Here is a 20596-nt window from a genome sequence, read left to right as displayed (position 1 = left end):
TGCTATACATGGGGCCCTTTTTACTCTTTAATCAATCCAGAACTGGAAGAACAAAAAGAAAAATGACGAATGAAATTCAGCAGCCCTCTTTAAACTGCCCAAAATTAACTGTTCAAATTGTTGGTAAATTTCACCTGGGGAGGGAGGAGGGAGGAGGGAGGAGGGTTCAGGATGGGGAACACATGTATACCTGTGGCGGATTCATTTTGATATTTGGCAAAACTAATACAATTATGTAAAGTTTAAAAATAAAATAAAATTAAAAAAAAAAAAAAAAAAACCTAACCTGGAAAAAAAAAAAATGAAATAGTCCGTCCTAGTTCCTTGACTGTTCTCAGCAGCAGTTATGTACCATGAAAGGTGTTTAACAGTAGCTGCATTTCCCTGGAAAGGCCCTTTCAAAGGTTACAGAAAAGAAAGTCTATTATATGATCACAACTGAAGTATGTGAATTTTCAGACAGACACACAGAAGTCAACAAAAGGATATAACAACAACTAAGAGTAGTCATCTCTAAAAGGTGAGTTTACAGGGACAATTTAGTTTTCATGTTACTTCATGAATTTTTTTTTTTTTTTTTACAACAGTAACACTTAGGAAATGATAGTTATTTTCATTAGGATGGTAGAAACTAATTTAAATCAAAATGCAGAATAGGATTCCCCATATAAAATTATAATGAGGATTAAGTTATTGACTCTTAAGTCTAAAAATAAACCACAAAGACTTACCTATTTTTTAAAATATGAGCACCTCACCATGTTAAAATTCGGTACATAAATTATCATGTGATCCTCCCAGAATCTAAGATAGTATTTATTATAATACACATTTTCAAAAAAAAAGGGGGTGGGGGAGGAGAATGGAAAGCAGGAAGGAAGAAAAGGTTCAGAAATTAAAGAATTTGCCCAAGATCACAGATAGCCCAAGCAACTTTTATTTAGGGTTTCATAAAAGTGAAGACGAACTAAAAAGCTTCTTGATGAAAGTGAAAGAGGAGAGTGAAAAAGTTGGCTTAAAGCTCAACATTCAGAAAACGAAGATCATGGCATCTGGTCTTCCCATCTTCATGGGAAATAGATGGGGAAACAGTGGAAACAGTGTCAGACTTTATTTTTCTGGGCTCCAAAATCACTGCAGATGGTGACTGCAGCCATGAAATTCAAAGACGCTTACTCCTTGGAAGGAAAGTTATGACCAAGCTGGACGGCATATTCAAAAGCAGAGACATTACTTTGACAACAAAGGTCCGTCTAGACAAGGCTATGGTTTTTCCTGTGGTCATGTTTGGATGTGAGAGTTGGACTGTGAAGAAGGCTGAGCGCCGAAGAATTGATGCTTCTGAACTGTGGTGTTGGAGAAGACTCTTGAGAGGAGAGTCCCTTGGACTGCAAGGAGATCCAACCAGTCCATTCTGAAGGAGATCAGCCCTGGGATTTCTTTGGAGGGAATGATGCTAAAGCTGAAACTCAAGGACTTTGGCCACCTCATGCGAAGAGTTGACTCATTGGAAAAGACTCTGATGCTGGGAGGGATTGGGGGCAGGAGGAGAAGGGGACGACAGAGGATGAGATGGCTGGATGGCATCACTGACTCGATGGACGTGAGTCTGAGTGAACTCCAGGAGTTGGTGATGGACAGGGAGGCCTGGCGTGCTGTGATTCATGGGGTCGCGAAGAGTCGGACACGACTGAGAGACTGAACTGAACTGAAAGGACTTCTGGAACAAGAAGCCCTTAAAACTCACTTTAAGAGATGGTAATAATAATTAGAAATATAAAATAACAAACTGGAACAAACCAATTTTTGGTTTATTGCTACAGCCATACTGTAACAAGCATAGTCCAATATGTTCACTGTTTTACTAGCAACTCCCAAGAGTCTTTGCAGCCCTCCTCTTTCACTCCACATTAAAAGAAAGCAGTTTTATGAATGAAATCTAGGCCTCAGTTCCCAGAAAAGTGACAATTCTAAATGAGTAAATGGATACATAACTGAAAAATGGCAACAGGCACAGGCTATCACAAAAAAGGGAAAGAATTTTTTAAGTGAATAAAAATCAACTGAAAAAAAACTGAAACTTATTTAAATTTTGTATGGAGGTTAGTTACTTTTAAATCTAGTGAGTTTTACCTATTACATATCAAGTATTATTTAATAAAAATGTTGCCTTCTTGTCATTTATTTTTTAGAATATGCAGGAGAAACGAGTCTTTATATTAACTTTTGTTGTTATTAAAATTTAAATCCAAAAGTTAAGAAAGCTAGTTAAAAAACATGTCTCCATGAATATCTGCAGAATATGTAATGGTAAAATGGTAGGTGTTATCAGAATCCAGATAAATAGTTAATACTTGAGAATCTAGCAATTTTTACTAAGAACTCTTTCCCCAACCCTCTGAATATTTCTGGAAGAATAAAAATAAATTCATAGCAATGAAAATGGGTAACCATGATACAGGAGTGGAGGAGAGATTTTTCAACATATACTCTCTTAACAGGCCTTTGAGTTCTGAATCATCTCCATGTATTAACTTTTCAAAATTATATTTTTAAGAAGCTTTTACTTGTAATACAATAATGGATTATAATCCATAATCCATTTATACTGATATAAATAACTGAATAATGTAAGTGGGAGAAAAGACAGGTTTTCCTTGTAGAATTTCAATAATATATATAGTAGGAAAGACGGATAAGAAAAATCATCCTAGATTACTACCAGAGTAATAATTACTGCAAGCAAGAAAACTATTCAATGGATGCTAAAATGGGTGAACAAAAGTAAGAGAAACAGGCTATATGCACAGTTTCAGAGTATCTTCCCACAAGACATGTACTAATTACAAAGGAAAAAAGAAAACTGCACAGTGGAGAAACCTGGCAGACACCACCTTAACCAGACGATGGTCAACATCAAGAGAAAGACATGTGCTCTGGTGTGACGTGCTCAGAAGGGTCCAACAGCACTTCTGTGGTTTTCTGGTCCAAACTGCCTGAACTCAGACAAGTCCAAGTTCAAGAATGTTCTTCAATGTTCAGCTGTCTTCCCAAGTGTCAAGAAAAGTATCATGAAAGAATGTGACACTGTCACAGAATGGAGGAAACTAAAGAGACATCCCCACCAAACGCAATATGGAATTTCTGATTGGATCCTGGACCAGGAAAAGCACACCTGTAGAAACACTAGTGAAATCTGAGGAAGTATCTGCAAATGAGTAAATAATCTCGAATCAATGTTAATTTCCTAGTCATGTGAGTTAACATTAACGTCTGCACTATTTTTTCTGTTTCTCTATAAGTAAGTCTAAACTCACTTTTTCAGAAAACTGTTTGCTTTAGCCTTCAAAGTTACTTATTCTAATGGAGGAGGATAGCTGTGGGAGAGAATGAAAGCCATGCAAACGTCTTACTTTTCTAGTGTCTAAAAAAAATGAAAAAGAAAACATCTGTTTAGCACTAACACTGAGGATCTCAAAATCATTCAACATCGTCTTTAATTCAAAATAACTAAAAATTTTTAAACAATCTCTTTAATTTTATCAGATATTGCTTAAAAAACATATGTACTTTAAATGCTCTTTAAGAACAAGGAAAAATACAATCCATAAACGATGACCTTTCTGTAGAAATGGGCTTCTCTGGTAGCTCAGATGGTAAAGAATCCGCCTGCAACATGGGCGATCTGGAAGATCCCCTGGAGAAGGGAACCCCACTCCAGTACTCTTGCCCAGAGAATCCCATGGACAGAGGAGTCTGGCAGGCTACAGTCCATGGGGTCGCAAAGAGCTAAGAACTATATGCAGTAGGAGAAAAACACTGACCTTGAGTTTATACAACCTGGATTTTATTTCTGATTTCCTGCAATTTGTAGTTGTGTGGCTTTGACCTTAACCTCTGGGTCTCAGTTCCCTCCTCTGTGAAATGAGGTTAGACCAGATCACATGTATAGTTTTTGCCAGCTCTAAAATTGTTTAGGGGTGCATCCTCCTGTTTCTTCATAGAGAACCCCATTCTGTGCTCTCTCTGTATCAATACATCACAAGAAATGACTAGTAATAAATTCAATGACCAACTAAGAAGCCCAAACAATGCTACTTTTATCACAATTACACATTCCAAAATGTCTTAAACTCCTAGGCACCAAGACTCAGTTTAAATGATATTCTTATAAAGCACCAAACCCTCGGGTAAGCAGGCTCTACCACAGTTGTATTTGAGGTGAGAAGGTGTCCATCTCTATGTGTTTTAGCCTCTTCAAACTCCAAGTCTCTGAGGGCTTTACAGGGAATTTGTTAAATCAGAGTGAAAATGAAACAGAACTTCCCCAAATTTCGAAGGAATTATGTCTGTGTAAGGGGGAGAGATTAATTGCTGTTCCTAGGGAAAATCCCATGGACGGAGGAGCCTGGTAGGCTGCAGTCCATGGGGTCACTAAGAGTCGGACACGACTGAGCGACTTCACTTTCACTTTTCACTTTCATGCATTGGAGAAGGAAATGGCAACCCACTCCAGTGTTCTTGCCTGGAGAATCCCAGGGACGGGGGAGCCTGGTGGGCTGCCGCCTATGGGGTCACACACAGTCGGACATGACTGAAGCGACGCAGCAGCAGCAGCAGCAGGAGACAATTAGATTTTTAATTCTTTTTTAATTGTATTCTAAACTCCACCTAAGCTCAATGTAGGAAAAGCCTCAGATGTATAATAATGCAACATGTTTACATTTACCTGTGCATCACCCTACTCCCACAAACTAAAGCAAATTAACATCACACGACATTCACATGTGCTACAGCAGCCCATATACGAGAGAAATGCCTCATACGATGAAAAAGCTAAGGAGTTTTTTAAGCCTTAATAAAAAATCTACTATACGCAATATTCAAAACGGTCCTTTTATATCAAGTATCAAAACTGAATTAGAATAAAACTTCCATCTTTGTAACAAGAGCAACATATTCACATGTCAACATAATGGGTATTAAAAACATTAATATGGTAAACAATATGATCCCCTTTTTTTAAACCAAAGTTGTTTTACTTTACAAAGAACTAGACTCAGAAAATCTAAGTAATGCTATAAATGCCACTGACATAATTACTTGTATTAAAGTTTTACTAACTCAAAGTGCACATTCTACTATCATTTAATATTCTTGGAAAGCAGTTTTTATGTGAACTTCTAAAATGCAGAATACAGCATGCTTTTTAAGGTCATATAGCTTTAACTCATTATAATGGAAGCTTCTCAGGTGGCGCTAGTGGTAAAGAACCTGCCTGCCAATGCAGAAGAGGTAAGAGACATGAGTTCGATCCCTGGGTTGGGGGAGGAAATGGCAACCACTCCAGTATCCTTTCCTGGAGAATCCCATGGACAGAGGAGCCTGGTGGGCTACAGTTCATAGGGTTGCAGAGCTGGACACAACTGAAGCGACTTAGCACACACATGCAATGGAAGCTAAAGTGCTATCATATAAAAAGATTACTGATACAATCCAACAAAATCTAGTGGAGGTGGAGGACATTTCAGATGAACCCTCTCCTTGAGCTCCAGACACCTGTCTCTAACCACCTTCTAAACACGCACCCTTGACACATTCAGAATCAGATTCCATGTCTGCCTCCCCTAGACGTTTTCCTCCTCATCTCAGAAAGTGGCAAGTCCATTCACTCACACATCATATCCAATTCACCAGCAAGTACTACATGCTCACCTTTTAAAATACATACAGAACCCCACTTTTCACCACCTAGTTCCAGCCTCAAGCATTTCCCACTGTGACTACTAAAATAACCTAACTGGTCTCCCAGCTTCCACCTCTGCCCTGTCAATCTATTATCAATTTTCCAGAGCTAGCCTATAATAAGCCAAGTGATATGTCACTCCTCTGCTCAAAACTCTCTAGTGGAGCTGTTCTCAAAATTTTGGGTCTCAGGACCCCATGCTTAAAATATTACCACAAGGAGCCTAGAGAGTTTATGTCCATGAGATTTATATCTATTAATACCTACTATACTAGAAATCAAAAAAAGTGAAGTATTTAATTTTGATTTACTTTAAAAAATAGCGAACTCTATTACATGTTAACAGAAAACATTTCATAGAAAATACTCTATTTTTCAACAAAATAGTGAGGAGAGGCACTGTTTTATACTTCTGCAAATGGTTTAAATGTCTTTCTTAACGGAGACAGTGGGATTTTCCTAGCTTCTTCTCAATTCAACCGGCTGCAGTATCACGCAGCCTCTGAACACTCCAATGTACACTCAAGCAAGGAGGACAAGTGAAAAAGTCAGATAACATTATCGTAAATAATTAGACCTCAGAGACTTCCTAGGCCAGACAAGGTTTATAGGTACCCTGCTGGGATTTCCCATCTCAATCACTGTGCTGCTCCCCCTCAACCTTTCTGCCCTCCTCTCCTGACCAAGCCACCGTCCCGCACTCACAGCCACAGCTGCGCCCTATGCAGGGAGATGCTGGTTCTGGCCTCAGTTCTGCACGGACTCTTCTCTCCCCTTAGAACACCATTCTCCCCAGACAGCACTACAGCTCACGCCATTACCTCCTTCAAATCTCTGCTCCAACGTCAATTTCTCAATAAGGCTCAACCCAATCTCTCTATTTAAAACTGCAATTTGCCAATCCACCCAAAACACTGTGATTCACTGTATCCTGTTCAATGTATCCCTATAACTCATACTGTCTGCTGCTGCTGCTGCTAAGTCGCTTCAGTCGTGTCCAACTCTGTGCGACACCATAGACGGCAGCCCACCAGGCTCCCCCATCCCTGGGATTCTCCAGGCAAGAACACTGGAGTGGGTTGCCATTTCCTTCTCCAATGCATGAAAGTGAAAAGTGAAAGTGAAGTCGCTCAGTCGTGTCCAACTTTTAGCGACCCCATGGTCTGTAGCCCACCAGGCTTCTCCGTCCACGGGATTTTCCAGGCAAGAGTGCTGGAGTGGGGTGCCATTACCTTCTCACATACTGTCTAATATACCATAAAAGTATATACTGCCTGTCTCCTACAAAAGAAATGTAAACCCTGGGAGGGCAGATAGCTTCATTTTTGCCATTTGTTATATTCCCAACATCTAAATCCTTGGAAAAAACAGAGACTAAGCAAACCTCATTAGGGCTCTTGGCATACAAAGCTACAAAACATTCCTGAAACTTCACTCAAGCATCAATAGGTTATATGCTGACAACTTATTCCTCTTATTTCTAAAGTAACAGGAACGTATTCACCTTCTCTAATGAGCTCTCTTTATTCTGGATTTGTGAGAATCTAGCATTAGCTTGGGCATCCCAGGTGGCTCAGTAGTAAAGAATCTGCCTGCCAAGCAGGAGAGGCAGGTTCAATCCTTGGATCAGGAGAATTCACTGGAGAAGGGAATGGTTACCCACTCCAGTATTCTCGCTGGAGAATCCCATGGACAGAGGAGCCTGGTAGGCTACAGTCCACAGGGTCACAAAGAGTTGGACACAACTTAGCGACTAAACCACCACCAACAGCAGCACTTGCTTAGTAACATGTTTATTACACCAATGTTAAATTCCTCTACTGTATTTTCAGATCAAATGAGAGATAAAATGCACAATAATCTAAATATGATTGGGAGCTCCTGCTTCCTCCAGGCTTCACATTCTGCTCGAGACTGGGCTCCCAAGAGTAGACATGCTGACAAAACCCCCAGGAAAAAGGAGCCTACCAGAACTGGACAAAGAAGTATCACCTCCCTACAGGAAAGAGTTTAAAATGAACTCTCCTCTGTAAACAAATTAGCCAGCTGCTACTCGGTCTCTATTTCCTATTATCCAGACCTTCTCCAGGGCTGCCTGGAATGCCACAGCACGAAGGCACTGGGGACGAAACAGAGTTCCCTCATGGTGGGAGGAGAGGGGAGTCATGAGATCAGATCCTTTCTGAAGGATGCATCTCCCTACAAAGTCTGCCCTGCATGACAGCACCTTATGACTCCAGTCTGGGTAGGGGGATCTCCTTACACATACACACTATTCTCATCTCTACTTCGCAGTTCAGAGACTGGGATTTGAGGATTAAATACTTTCCCCAAACATCACATAACTTGAAAGTTAAAGTCAGTATTCAAACCCAGGTCCGTCTCCATACCTTACTGCTCCATCTCCCAAAATTAAATGTAGCTGCTACTAGAACAAATGGTCTAGAATAATGGGAAAAGCAGTGATGGCTGACAGTAGGAGCCAGACAGAAAAGGGGGAAAAAAGATGGTAAAGAGGGTACAAATCAGAGATATGAGGGAAACACAGAGAAATATATATGCAATAATAACTAAGGACAGGAATAATGTACAGTCCAAATGAAAAGTCAAAGGAGAGATTCTCGTTTAATCTCTGCCAGGAACTGGCTGCATATCCACCAACAAATCGTGCAAGCTTTCCATGGCCTACGATGACTTTCACCTCTAAGGACATCTAAGATAAAGACATCTAGCCCTAAGCTTTTGAGTTAGGAAAAATTATTTCAGTCTTGTAAACATTTGTAGAGTATCTGACACATAAAAGATGCTCAAGAAGCTATTCCTGACTGAACACGACTCATCCTTCTACGGTGAAGGCACCATGCTGGGGACACACGGTAAGCAGCATGGTCTGGGCACTCGAGCAGTCAGAACTGGTTTCTACATAAACAAATTATAGACTGCTAGAACTGATTGATGGATGCGGCTGAGTGTCCTGGGATATAAATACCTGGGCCTGAACAATAGACAAAGCACTTTTTGGAGAGTAAGCCTGAGTTCTATGGTTTCATTTGGTTCTATAGTCGGAAAGATTGAAGGCAAAAGGAGACGAGGGCGAGAGAGGATGAGATGGTTAGAGAGCATCACCAACTCAAAGGACATAAACTTGAACAAACTCTGGAAGACAGTGGAGGACAGGTAAGCCTGGCGCGCTGCAGTTCTTGGGGTCGCAGAGTCCAACACAACTGAGCAACTGAACAAGTGGGAAAAGACCAAGCGAGGGGAAACCGGATTCTAGATACATAAACTTTCACCTTAATCATTATGAAGAAAAGGAGAATAAAAGTGAAAAGGCATGGACATGTATATCACTATTATGATACATAATTATGTTGATGGATGTGATACATGAAAAAAGCTTAAAATATATTCTTCTGTCCCACTTAAGGATTTTTTCCCCCAAATCTTAGTTTTCTGACTTATTTTTAGTAATATCTATGATTATTCAGGCAAATGGTTCTGTTTTTCTTGCTCTAGGTACTTCATTTACTGAAAAACTTCTCAAATACAGAGGTTATTTATTACAGAGTAGCCATGCTAAGGTTTAAAGATATGCAAGTTACCATTCAAATTGGGTATTTGTTCCTTGAAAACTATATGTATTTTTCCCCATGCAAAGTTCATAATGATCAGAATTTCTAAGAACAAAGTTCTGTCTTTACCAAAGCCTGCCTTGATAGGGACAAGTGGAAAATTACTTATATAAACCAAAATCGAAAAAACAACCTTATTTCTAATTACACTGTACCACCCTTATCACACTGAAAAATGAGTGAAATTCTGTCACTAAAGAGGAAACCCTACCTAATAGTGGTTTGAAGCCAAATCCCTTTGAAGACTAATAATTTCATTGACAAGAAAAAGATAAGATATACACTAAAACCCCTCGGTATACCTTTTTTTAAAGCACTTGATGCAAAGAGCCAATGCACTGCGAAAGACCCTGATGCTGGAAAAGATGAGGGCAAAAGGAGAAGGGGGCAGCAGAGGATGAGATGGTTAGATAGATGGCATCACCAGTTCAATGGACATGAATTTGAGCAAACTCCAGGAGATAGTGAAGGACAGGGAAGCCTGGGGTGCTCAGTCCACGGGGTTGCAAAGAGTCAGACACAACTTAGCAACTAAACAACAACAAGGTGGAAAAGGCCATATAAGTTTCCAACCCAGGGACCAAACCCTGGGAAACCAAGGTCTCCCGCATCGTGGTAGTGGTAGTGGTACTGGTAGTAGAGCTGTGAGGGAAGCCCATATAAGTTCTCAACACCAGGTCAATTCACAGGTGCCTGGGGACACTGGTAGGAACCTTCAGTAAGACATCAGAGTATCAAGACTTAAAAAGTAAACCCACTTTCAAAAGGTCAATATTAAATGGAACAAGTTTTGAAAGAAGCTTAATATACTTCCTGCATTCTGAACATGTTGTACAGTTTTCTTATGAAAAGAATAACACTTTCAAGCCAAGCAAGCTATTTACACATTCAACACACCACTACGTTCCTTAGAATTGTAGCTCAAACTACCGCACACCTGCATTCATCTCACATGCTAGTAATGCTCAAAATTCTCCAAGCCAGGCTTCAGCAATACATGAACAGTGAACTTCCATATATTCAAGCTACTCTTAGAAAAGGCAGAGGAACCAGAGGTCAAATTGCCAACGTCCGCCGGATCATGGAAAAAGCAAGAGAAAAACATCTACTTCTGCTTTATTGACTATACCAAAGCCTTTGACTGTGTGGATCACAACAAACTGGACAATTCTTCAAGAGATGGGAATACCAGACCACCTGACCTGCCTCTTGAGAAACCTGTATACAGGTCAGGAAGCAACAGTCAGAACTGGACATGGAACAACAGACTGGTTCCAAATAGGAAAAGGAGTACGTCAAGGCTGTATATTGTCACCCTGCTTATTTAACTTATATGCAGAGTACATCGTGAGAAATGTTGGACTGGATGAAGCACAAGCTGGAGTCAAGATTGCTGGGAGAAATATCAATAACCTCAGATACGCAGATGACACCACCCTTACGGCAGAAAGTGAAGAGGAACTAAAAAGCCTCTTGATGAAAGTGAAAGAGGAGAGTGAAAAAGTTGGCTTAAAGCTCAACATTCAGAAAACGAAGATCATGGCATCTGGTCCCATCACTTCATAGGAATTAGATGAGGAAACAATGGAAACAGTGTCAGACTTTATTTTGGGGGGCTCCAAAATCACTGCAGATGGTGACTGCAGCCATGAAATTCAAAGACGCTTACTCCTTGGAAGGAAAGTTATGACCAAGCTGGATAGCATATTCAAAAGCAGAGACATTACTTTGCCAACAAAGGTCCGTCTAGTCAAGGCTATGGTTTTTCCAGTAATCATGTATAGATGTGAGAGTTGGACTGTGAAGAAAGCTGAGCGCCGAAGAATTGATGCTTTTGAACTGTGGTGTTGGAGAAGACTCTTGAGAGTCCCTTGGACTGCAAGGAGATCCAACCAGTCCATTCTGAAGGAGATCAGCCCTGGGATTTCTTTGGAAGGAATGATGCTAAAGCTGAAACTCAAGGACTTTGGCCACCTCATGTGAAGAGTTGACTCACTGGAAAAGACTCTGATGCTGGGAGGGATTGGGGGCAGGAGGAGAAGGGGACGACAGAGGATGAGATGGCTGGATGGCATCACTGACTCGATGGACGTGAGTGTGAGTGAACTCCGGGAGTTGGTGATGGACAGGGAGGCCTGGCGTGCTGCGATTCATGGGATCGCAAAGAGTCAGACACAACTGAGCGACTAATCTGATCTGATCTGATCCTCAAATAGTGAAACATATAATTGGAAAATCTTACAAACTACTCGAATACAAACCCCACAGTACACTTGGCTTATAAAAATGACTCTTGAATACTTGGGAGTGACCGTCCTCTACAGCACCTTTCCCACAATACTGTCTTTAAAAAAGGTTTTGCTCCAGGATCTGACTTGCTTAGGTTTAACCATGGCACCCCACTCCAGTACTCTTGCCTGGAAAATCCCATGGATGGAAGAGCCTGGTAGGCTGCAGTCCATGGGGTCACAAAGAGTCAGACATGACTGAGCAACTTTACTTTTACTTTTCACTTTCATGCACTGGAGAAGGAAATGGCAACCCACTCCAGTGTTCTTGCCTGGAGAATCCCAGGGACAGGGGAGCCTGGTGGGCTGCTGTCGATGGGGTAGCACAGAGTCGGACATGACTGAAGTGACTTAGCAGCAGCAGCAAGAGCTTTAAGATTATTTTAACATCAAATGAATAATTTGAGGGAAGGAAGTTGAGATATTCTAGTTTGTAATATATCTTTATGTAACTACAACTTAATACCTTAAAATAGTCATCTACACAGAAACAGCACAACATAAAAGGATGGTATCTTACACTGCCGTCTTGAAACCACAATGTTCCTGTGGACACTCCCCTTCCTTCACTCCACTGGCAAACCTGCAACGTTGAACTAATTCAGTGATAGGACTCTTTAAACATGCAATTCTAAAATCCACCTGGAACTCATAATCTTCGATGCCTCAGGTGTTTCAGACTCTGACATAGACAATCTTGAACTAAGTCGTGGCTACCTTTATCACAGTAATAGATAATCTTGAGCTAAACTGCGACTACCTTCATCACAATAATAGATTTATATGTGAATGGAAGCACAGCAGTAAGACAAACAAAAGCCTTTTTAAAAAATAAACCACCATCAGTGTCTATGGAAAAGGAATTCAATGTCAGCTTACAACTAATTACACTCAACCTACTACAGACAAATAGTACAGTTTCAAAGAAGTACTCTAAGTGTACAGGTACGTACACACATATCACACATGTGGGCAGATACACACACAAGGCTTACATATCATTACAGTCATATATGTCATATACATACATTATATTTTTATATACAAATATTATATGTACAAAATATATTTTTGAACTCTATCAACAAACATATTATATACATACACAAGTTATATATGGTCCATATACCTTATTCTAACTTTATCCTGTATGTTAAGTGCATGAAACTTTACAGTTTTTTTCTGAAACTGAAAATGCAGTTTTCCGTATACTAATTTACTGGACCAGGAGAATAAGAGTTAAAATACTTAATATTTCTCTCACAAACGTATAGCACAAATACTATCTTTAGGGTCTATCACAGTTTACTTCCACCAAATAAACCAAAGATCAAGCATACATCACAGATAAGAGAAGAGAGAAGTTGATTTATTTTAAACTTTGCAAACTTCCGAGATGGTTAAGGACTCTACCGCCTTCAACATTCATGGAAGCTTACTTCTCATACGGATGTTATTACAATCAATCTACCACTAAAGTAATTTAAATGAAACTACGTCCAATGGCAAAGACACACTTGCTGGTACTTGTTTTAATAAGAAAAAACAATACTCTTATTTCTTGTTTTCTTACCCTCAGTCTCATCTGCACAACTTTAGTAAGTTGTTGTCTAAAAACAAAATTTCTAAGACTTTTTTCTTCCTTCTATTCTTGCTCTACCAAAATATATTAAATTTCCGTATTTACTTTAAAAGTAAACACTTCCATAATTCTATACCTAAAGAGAACACACTGATAAGACTACAGTGAGGGGGACGCCCTCCATCCCCTTTCTGATGTCCATGTCAGAAGCCTCTCTGTCCCTTTGCATACTTGAATAAAACTCTGCTACACACACACACACAAAGAGAACACACACTTATTACAGCTAGACTCTTACAATATAATGTACCATACTATCCAGAAAATAAAATCTATCAGAACAGGGTTGTGTAACCAAGCAAAATTTTATAACCTCCTAGAGGTAATTCTTATTTCCTTCTGGAACCCAGTGATTTCCATAAGTATATTAAGAAATATTTTTATATTTTCCAGTGGCCTTTTACATTCTAAACATTTACCATCCTCTGACAGGCCTCTCACTCTTCAATAGTACAAATAATTCTCTAAATTTGGACACATATCTGTTAACAATATGTGTACGATGGGGGGAAAGCACACCTCAAAATACATGCAACAATAAAACCAAGATTCAAGGTTAAACACTCTAAATACTGCATGTTGGATCAAGGGTTAAGCTATTCCTAAGAAATGACAATCATTAATTACTTAAAAAATGACAAAGTCCAGATTTCCCATAATACAAATTCTACCATCCTGTGCTTAAATTTTATAATATAAGCTGTTTAAATATAAAATAGTAAAGACTGACAGTTTATATGAGAGACATTTTATCAATTCAATGTTACTTATGTGCTTAGTTACTCAGTCATGTCCGACTCTTTGCGACCCCTTGGACTGCAGCCCGCCAGGCTCCCCTGTCCATGGGGATTCTCCAGGCAAGAATACTGGAGTGGGTTCCTATGCCCTCCTCCAGGGGTCTTCCCAACCCAGGTCTCCCACACTGCAGGCAAATTCTTTACTGAGCCACCAGAGAGGCCCGACGTTACTTATAAACCCATATTTTTCTGCATCCTTTAAGACTGTGCTCCACCATATAAATGGCCGAAATATGAATTACATGGCACATGACAGGAAGTGTGGTGAATGGATTTCAATTCATTACGCTCAGCAATGTGCGGGCTTTCTTAGTGGCTCAGACTATAAATTATCTGCCTGCAACGCAGGAGACCGAGGTTCCATCCCTGGGTCAGGAAGATCCCCTGGAGAAAAAAATGGCAACCCCACTCCAGTATTCTTGCCTGGAAAATCCCATGGACGGAGGAGCCTGGTGGGCTACAGTTCATGGGGTCGCAAAGAGTCAGACACAACTGAGCGACTTCACTTTCTTAGCAATGTGCTGTTATACAAAAAGGCAGCAATATTTTAGAATTTTAATAAAATACAAAAATGTGTTAAAGGCTTTATGTATAAAGCATAAGCAACTTTAAACCAACTATCTCTAACTCTTACAGAACACTCAAGTGTCATTCATCTGAACTAAACAGACCAAGCAAAATATCCTGTGATTCCTATGTTCTCCTCAATGTCGAAATGGGTGGATAAATTTAAAGCCTGTTCTCTCAAGAGTTGCTTTATAGGCAATTTTCTCCCAGTATCAAGGTCTGCAATTTCCATTTGGCTGTCAGTCTGCGATTAAATTCATCACCTTTATTATAAAAATGTGCTTTACTCCATGGCCTGCTGCACAAGAACTGTAAGGAAAACATTTTTCACTGCTAACAGCGAATTCATCCTAAGGCAACCACCACAGCCCCATAGACACTAGCGCCCTCAACCAGGTGCAGTAGCCTGTCACTCACGAAGGATGCAAAACAGCCGTGTAACCCACAAAAACAGCACAATTCTACAGAAATGCCGTGGTTTCAGTTTTTAAAATAAAAGGCAACCAATTTCCTAACTTTTACAATCAATGTTATTGCAAAAATTAACCACAAAAGTCAATATACAGAATATTTTCAAATTCCAATACAGAGACAAAATGGTTTTTTAAGTGTTGGATAATTAAGTATCTATCTTTACCCTATCATTTAAAAGTTCATGGTTTGTATTGTAGTTTAACTTCCACTATCTGGGCAAATAACCAATGGTCAGAGATAATTTATAAGATATATCTGTTTATAGAACCCTTCTATCTAACTTTACCTTCTTAATAAGTCACAACATAAACTTCAAAGGAAAAAAATAAAAATGTTTCCAAAATAATGGCATTACAATTACCATGTCATATTTAGGACAACAATACTACTCACTTGTGAGATTTAAATTTTTTTTAAATATTACCTATAAAACTAACATTTACAAACTTGGCCTGTACACCAAAAGTTCAGAAATTTCTTATTTTCAAGTTAATTTGACAGTATTCATTTTAGAATTTACAGGGAAAAAACAGAACTCAATTTCACATTAAGTGAAGCTTGTAGTAAGAGAGATTATCAGATCATACGTAGTGAACCTGGCTTTCAAGTGGCTCAGTGGTGGGGACATAACTGCATCTGCCAACGCAGGAGATGTAAGAGACCCGGGTTCAATCCCTGGGTCAGAAAGATCCCCTGGACGAGGGCCTGGCAACCCACTCCAGTATTCTTGCCTGGAGAATTCCATGGACAGAGGAGCCTGGCAGAGACTACAGCCCATGGGGTCACAATGAATTGGACAGGACTGAGCAAATTAGCACACACGCACACACAATGTGAACCTAGAAAAATTTTCATTTTCCTGCTAGGAAACGTGGTCCCTTTCCATCTTAACCTGTGCGTACCTTTGCCTCAGCAGTTAAAGCGTTGTACTGCACTTCTCAGTTCATGTCTATCTCCATTCCATTGTATGTCTCCTTAAAAACTGGACTATGTCTTATTCATCTTTGTATCTCCAGCAAAGTACTAGATTTTTTTTAAGTGTACTGAAAACTAAATTACAGCAGGAGTCAACTTAAGTTTTCCTAAAATCACACAGATCACAATCCACTAAATTTATAGTATTAGTCAAAACCAGTATCTTTTTAATGGAATAGAACACAAAAATACTACTTTATACCACAGGTAATAAAAATTATTTCATGAAGCTTTCATTTCAGTTATTATATAAATATATATGTATGTGTACATAACAAAGTATGTCTCTTTTTAGGAAACATTTACAAATTTAAAATATATACCTTTTCTGGTTCATATTTATACCATTTGTTCTGGTTCACTTTTATACTGTCAGGCTATATATACTTGCTATTCAACAAATAACATTAACAATCAAAAGAGACTCAATTTACAAAGTGAAAGATTTTAACTTCTCACACCCCCTACCACTCTGTAAAATAAACAAAACTGACCCTTGAACAGAGAGATGAGTAAGCCAGTATTAGCCTACGTTGGCCCTCCACATCCAGTTTCTCCACAACTGTGGATTCAGTCACCCATGGACTTCACCATACTGTAGTATCTACTGTTGAAAAATGTCCACGTAAATGTCCCGTGGAATTCACAACTGTATCGCTCAAGGGACAACTGTACATTTTCCTATAACCTAGACAGAAGCCTAGGATTTTCTAGCTCAGATTTTACTTTCACCTTCCTTCATTACCAGCATTCTCTAACTGATCCATTTATCCATCCCTCTACTGGCTTACCCTTTAGGTCTTTAACTTAAGACAAAGTTTCTTACAGACACCTCTTTTAACCTCTACAGAACATCAATGCAGATGCTCTTAAGTATTAGCATAGCAATGACAGCGAATCTGAACTGAGTATTCAGAACATACCACATGGCTTTCTCACTTTCCCTTATCTCTATCTTGGACTTTATCACATTGTTCAAAAGACACATGATCTATAATGAAAGGCGGGGTGGGGGGAACAGCGAGGGGGAATACCTTTAACAAATGACTTTAAAAGATTTGTATAAAACATGGACAGTGAAAGTTCTGATGGAAATACACATTAAACTGTTCCCAGACCGAGGTTCGCCTGCAAGAAAATGCTGAAGGAGACCACAGCAAACAAGAGAACCTTCCGACTTAACACCAGTTTAACGACAACAACGCTGTGCGTGAGATGCTTGGCTTGACTCTTTAGAGGAAAAGCTAAAACGCAGTAGGCAGGTATTTCAAGTACTAAAATAAAATTTAAAATAATTCAGACTACTCACATCAGAAGGGAGTCACCTTATGCAAATTATCAGTCCTGATATAATTCTCCATGGAGGGGATCAGGCCCAAAAGTACCTTCTGGCCAGTAATGTAACTTAACATAACTTAGAGAGATATACTTCTGCCGCAAGAGCCAAATGAGCTATCACTTCTGAAACCAGTAGTTTCTAGTCTGTCAAATGTCTTCATATCCTTTAATGAAATGTATTTACATACTATACTATGAAAAGATGGAACTGTGATCTCTAATATTCATTTCAGCTTTAAAATCTGAATAATAGTGTTTTTCTTTGAACAAGGACAAACTTTTTTAAATAAAAATCCTTCAGGCCTTCCAAATGAAATCCAACCCTTGTATTTCCCCCTTTTGAAAGGCTGCTGCAAACTATAAACGTCATCAAAACGTCATTTTTATAAGACTGAGTAACTACTGAAACAACAGAGCGAGGGACCATCTTATACCCGTAAATTAAACCTGAAGTCCCGGAAAACACTCAACAGGTTACTGATTCACAGACCTCAAAAAACTGTTACATCACTGCATCTCAATGTTCATTAAACAATCCAAGTATTTTTCTTTTCAAAATGTAACACTTCTTCTTCACCTTAAAATTCAATAGTTTCCAAATTTAAAAATTTTACACTTGAGCCAGTCTTATATCAGTACACCAACATATTTCTATATGCATATCTATTTCAAAACATGTTTTACTCTGTTATTTAAATTGTCAAAATTCTGTTTTTACTTTCAGGACTTTAGTTTTTTTAAATACCATATCTACATTGTTACTGAAGTAACATACATTGATTCAAATAAAATTCACTATTGAAATCCTCTGTCTCAGTTGTTATATAAAGCCAGAAAGGACACTTTTCTTGCTTCAAGATGGAATCTGAAATAGTCCCAAACTGAATGAAGTTTAACTGTCTTTTCAAAGGGTACTTTGATCTGACTTGAATCAGCATTCTCATTCAAAATCAAGATTCCCAAACAATTATTATGTAAACTTTCCTCTCTCCAGATACACAGGTCTTTATAATCCTCTTTCTAGTATTTCCCATAATATATCCTCAGACCGTTTGTTCCAAGAAGAAAAAAAAAAACAAGCATTCTTTTACCCAATTTCAGAAAATTCTTGGTTGCAGGTCCTGTATATTTAATGTATCAACACATACTGAATTCACAAAAGAATATGTAGCACTTCTTCGACTACAGAACCCTTCTATTCTCAGACCACCTGAAGAAGCCAGCATTACAAGAAACAGGCCTCAAAAACACTTTCCTAAAGCCTCTCACAAACCACAATTAAATTAGCATATCTTCTACATCTCCCCTCCAACATGAGAGTGCAATCTCTCAAGCCATTACAGCCAAGCAAATGGAGACCAATGAAAACCAGACATAAGGGAAGCCCCTACCACACAGGCAGACCAAGATAGGCTAGCAACTCACCTTTAGCACACAGCTGAAACTCACCATTCTAGAAGCCACACATTCACTAATCCAGATGTCCTTCTCCTCCCTGCACCTAACTCTAAAACAATAACCAACGGACACACACACAGTAACTAAAAGGCATCATAATAGAAAGGTAAGTAAATCCAAATGAAACAAAACAAAAAGCCAAAGCAGGTGTGCACAGATTAAAAAAAGAAGTGGCAAAAAACCACAAAACACACAAGAGAAGACTATACACATGGGCATCAACAGATGGTCAATACTGAAATCAGACTAATTATATTCTTTGTAGCCAAAGATGGAGAAGCTCTATACAGTCAGCAAAAACAAGACCAGGAGCTGACTGTGGCTCAGATCATGAACTCCTTATTGCCAAATTCAGACTTAAATTGAAGAAAGTAGGGAAAACCACTAAACCATTCAGATATGACTTAAATCAAATCCCTTACGATTACACAGTGGAAGTGAGAAATAGATTCAAGGGATTAGATCTGATAGACATAGAGTGCCTGAAGAATGATGGACAGAGAGGTTCATGACATTGTACAGGAGGCAGCGATCAAGACCATCCCCAAGAAAAAGAAAGGCAAAATGGTTGTCTGAGCAGGCCTTACAAAAAAACACTTATGAAAAGAAAAGAAGCAAAAGGCAAAGGAGAAAAGGAAAAATATACCTATTTGAATGCAGAGTTCCAAAGACTAACAAGGAGAGATAAGAAAGCCTTCCTCCATGATCAATGCAAAGAAATAGAGGAAAACAATAGAAAGGGAAAGCCTAGAGATCTCTTCAAGAAAATTAGAGATACCAAGGGAACATTTCATGCAAAGATGAGCACACTCAAGGTCAGAAATGGTATGGACCTAACAGAAGCAAGAGATACTAAGAGGTGGCAACAATACACAGAAGAACTCTACAAAAAAAATCTTCGTGACCCAGATAATGACAAGAGTGTGATCACTCACCTAGAGCCAGACATGCTAGAAAGCGAAGTCAAGTGGGCCTTAGGAAGCATCACTACAAACAAAGCTAGTGGAAATGATGGAATTCCAGCTGAGCTATTTCAAACCCTAAAAGATGATGCTGTGAAAGTGCTGCACTCAATATGCCAGAAAAATTTGGAAAACTCAGCAATGGTCCAGGACTGGAAAAAGTCAGTTTTCATTCCAATCCCAGAGAAAGGCAATTCCAAAGAATGTTCAAACTACTGCACAATTGTACTCATCTCACACACTAGCAAAGTGATGCTCAAAATTCTCCAAGCCAGGCTTCAATAGTACACAAACTATGAACTTCCAGATGTTCAAGCTGGATTTAGAAAAGGCAGACGAACCTGAGATAAAATAGCCAACATCCGCTGGATCATTGAAAAAGTAACCAAGTTCCAGAAAAACATCTACTTCTGCTTTATTGATTATGCCAAAGCCTTTGACTATGTGGATCACAACAAACTGTGGAAAATTCTTAAAGAGATGGGAATACCAGACCACCTGAACTGCCTCCTGAGAAATCTGTATGCAGGTCAAGAAGAAACAGTTCTAACTGGACATGGAACAACAGACTGGTTCCAAATTGGGAAAAGAGTACGTCAAGGCTGTGTATTGTCACCCTGCTTATTTAACTTACATGCAGAGTACATCATGAGAAATGTTGGGCTGGATGAAGCACAAGCTGGAATCAAGATTGCTTGGAGAAATATCAATAAATTC

The 20596-nt window shown here is 39.1% G+C and overlaps 1 protein-coding gene across 12 annotated transcripts in view; it reads right to left on the bottom strand.

Moving 5' to 3' along the window:
• Positions 1-20596, bottom strand: part of QKI (QKI, KH domain containing RNA binding) — a 160278-nt gene that overhangs the window by 121817 nt on the left and 17865 nt on the right. The gene's annotated exons all lie outside the window — the stretch shown is intronic.

Source organism: Bos indicus x Bos taurus, chromosome 9 (assembly GCF_003369695.1).
Source record: "Bos indicus x Bos taurus breed Angus x Brahman F1 hybrid chromosome 9, Bos_hybrid_MaternalHap_v2.0, whole genome shotgun sequence".
In the NCBI taxonomy this organism is placed as follows: domain Eukaryota; kingdom Metazoa; phylum Chordata; class Mammalia; order Artiodactyla; family Bovidae; genus Bos; species Bos indicus x Bos taurus.
This window is presented reverse-complemented; position numbering and strand designations above follow the sequence as displayed.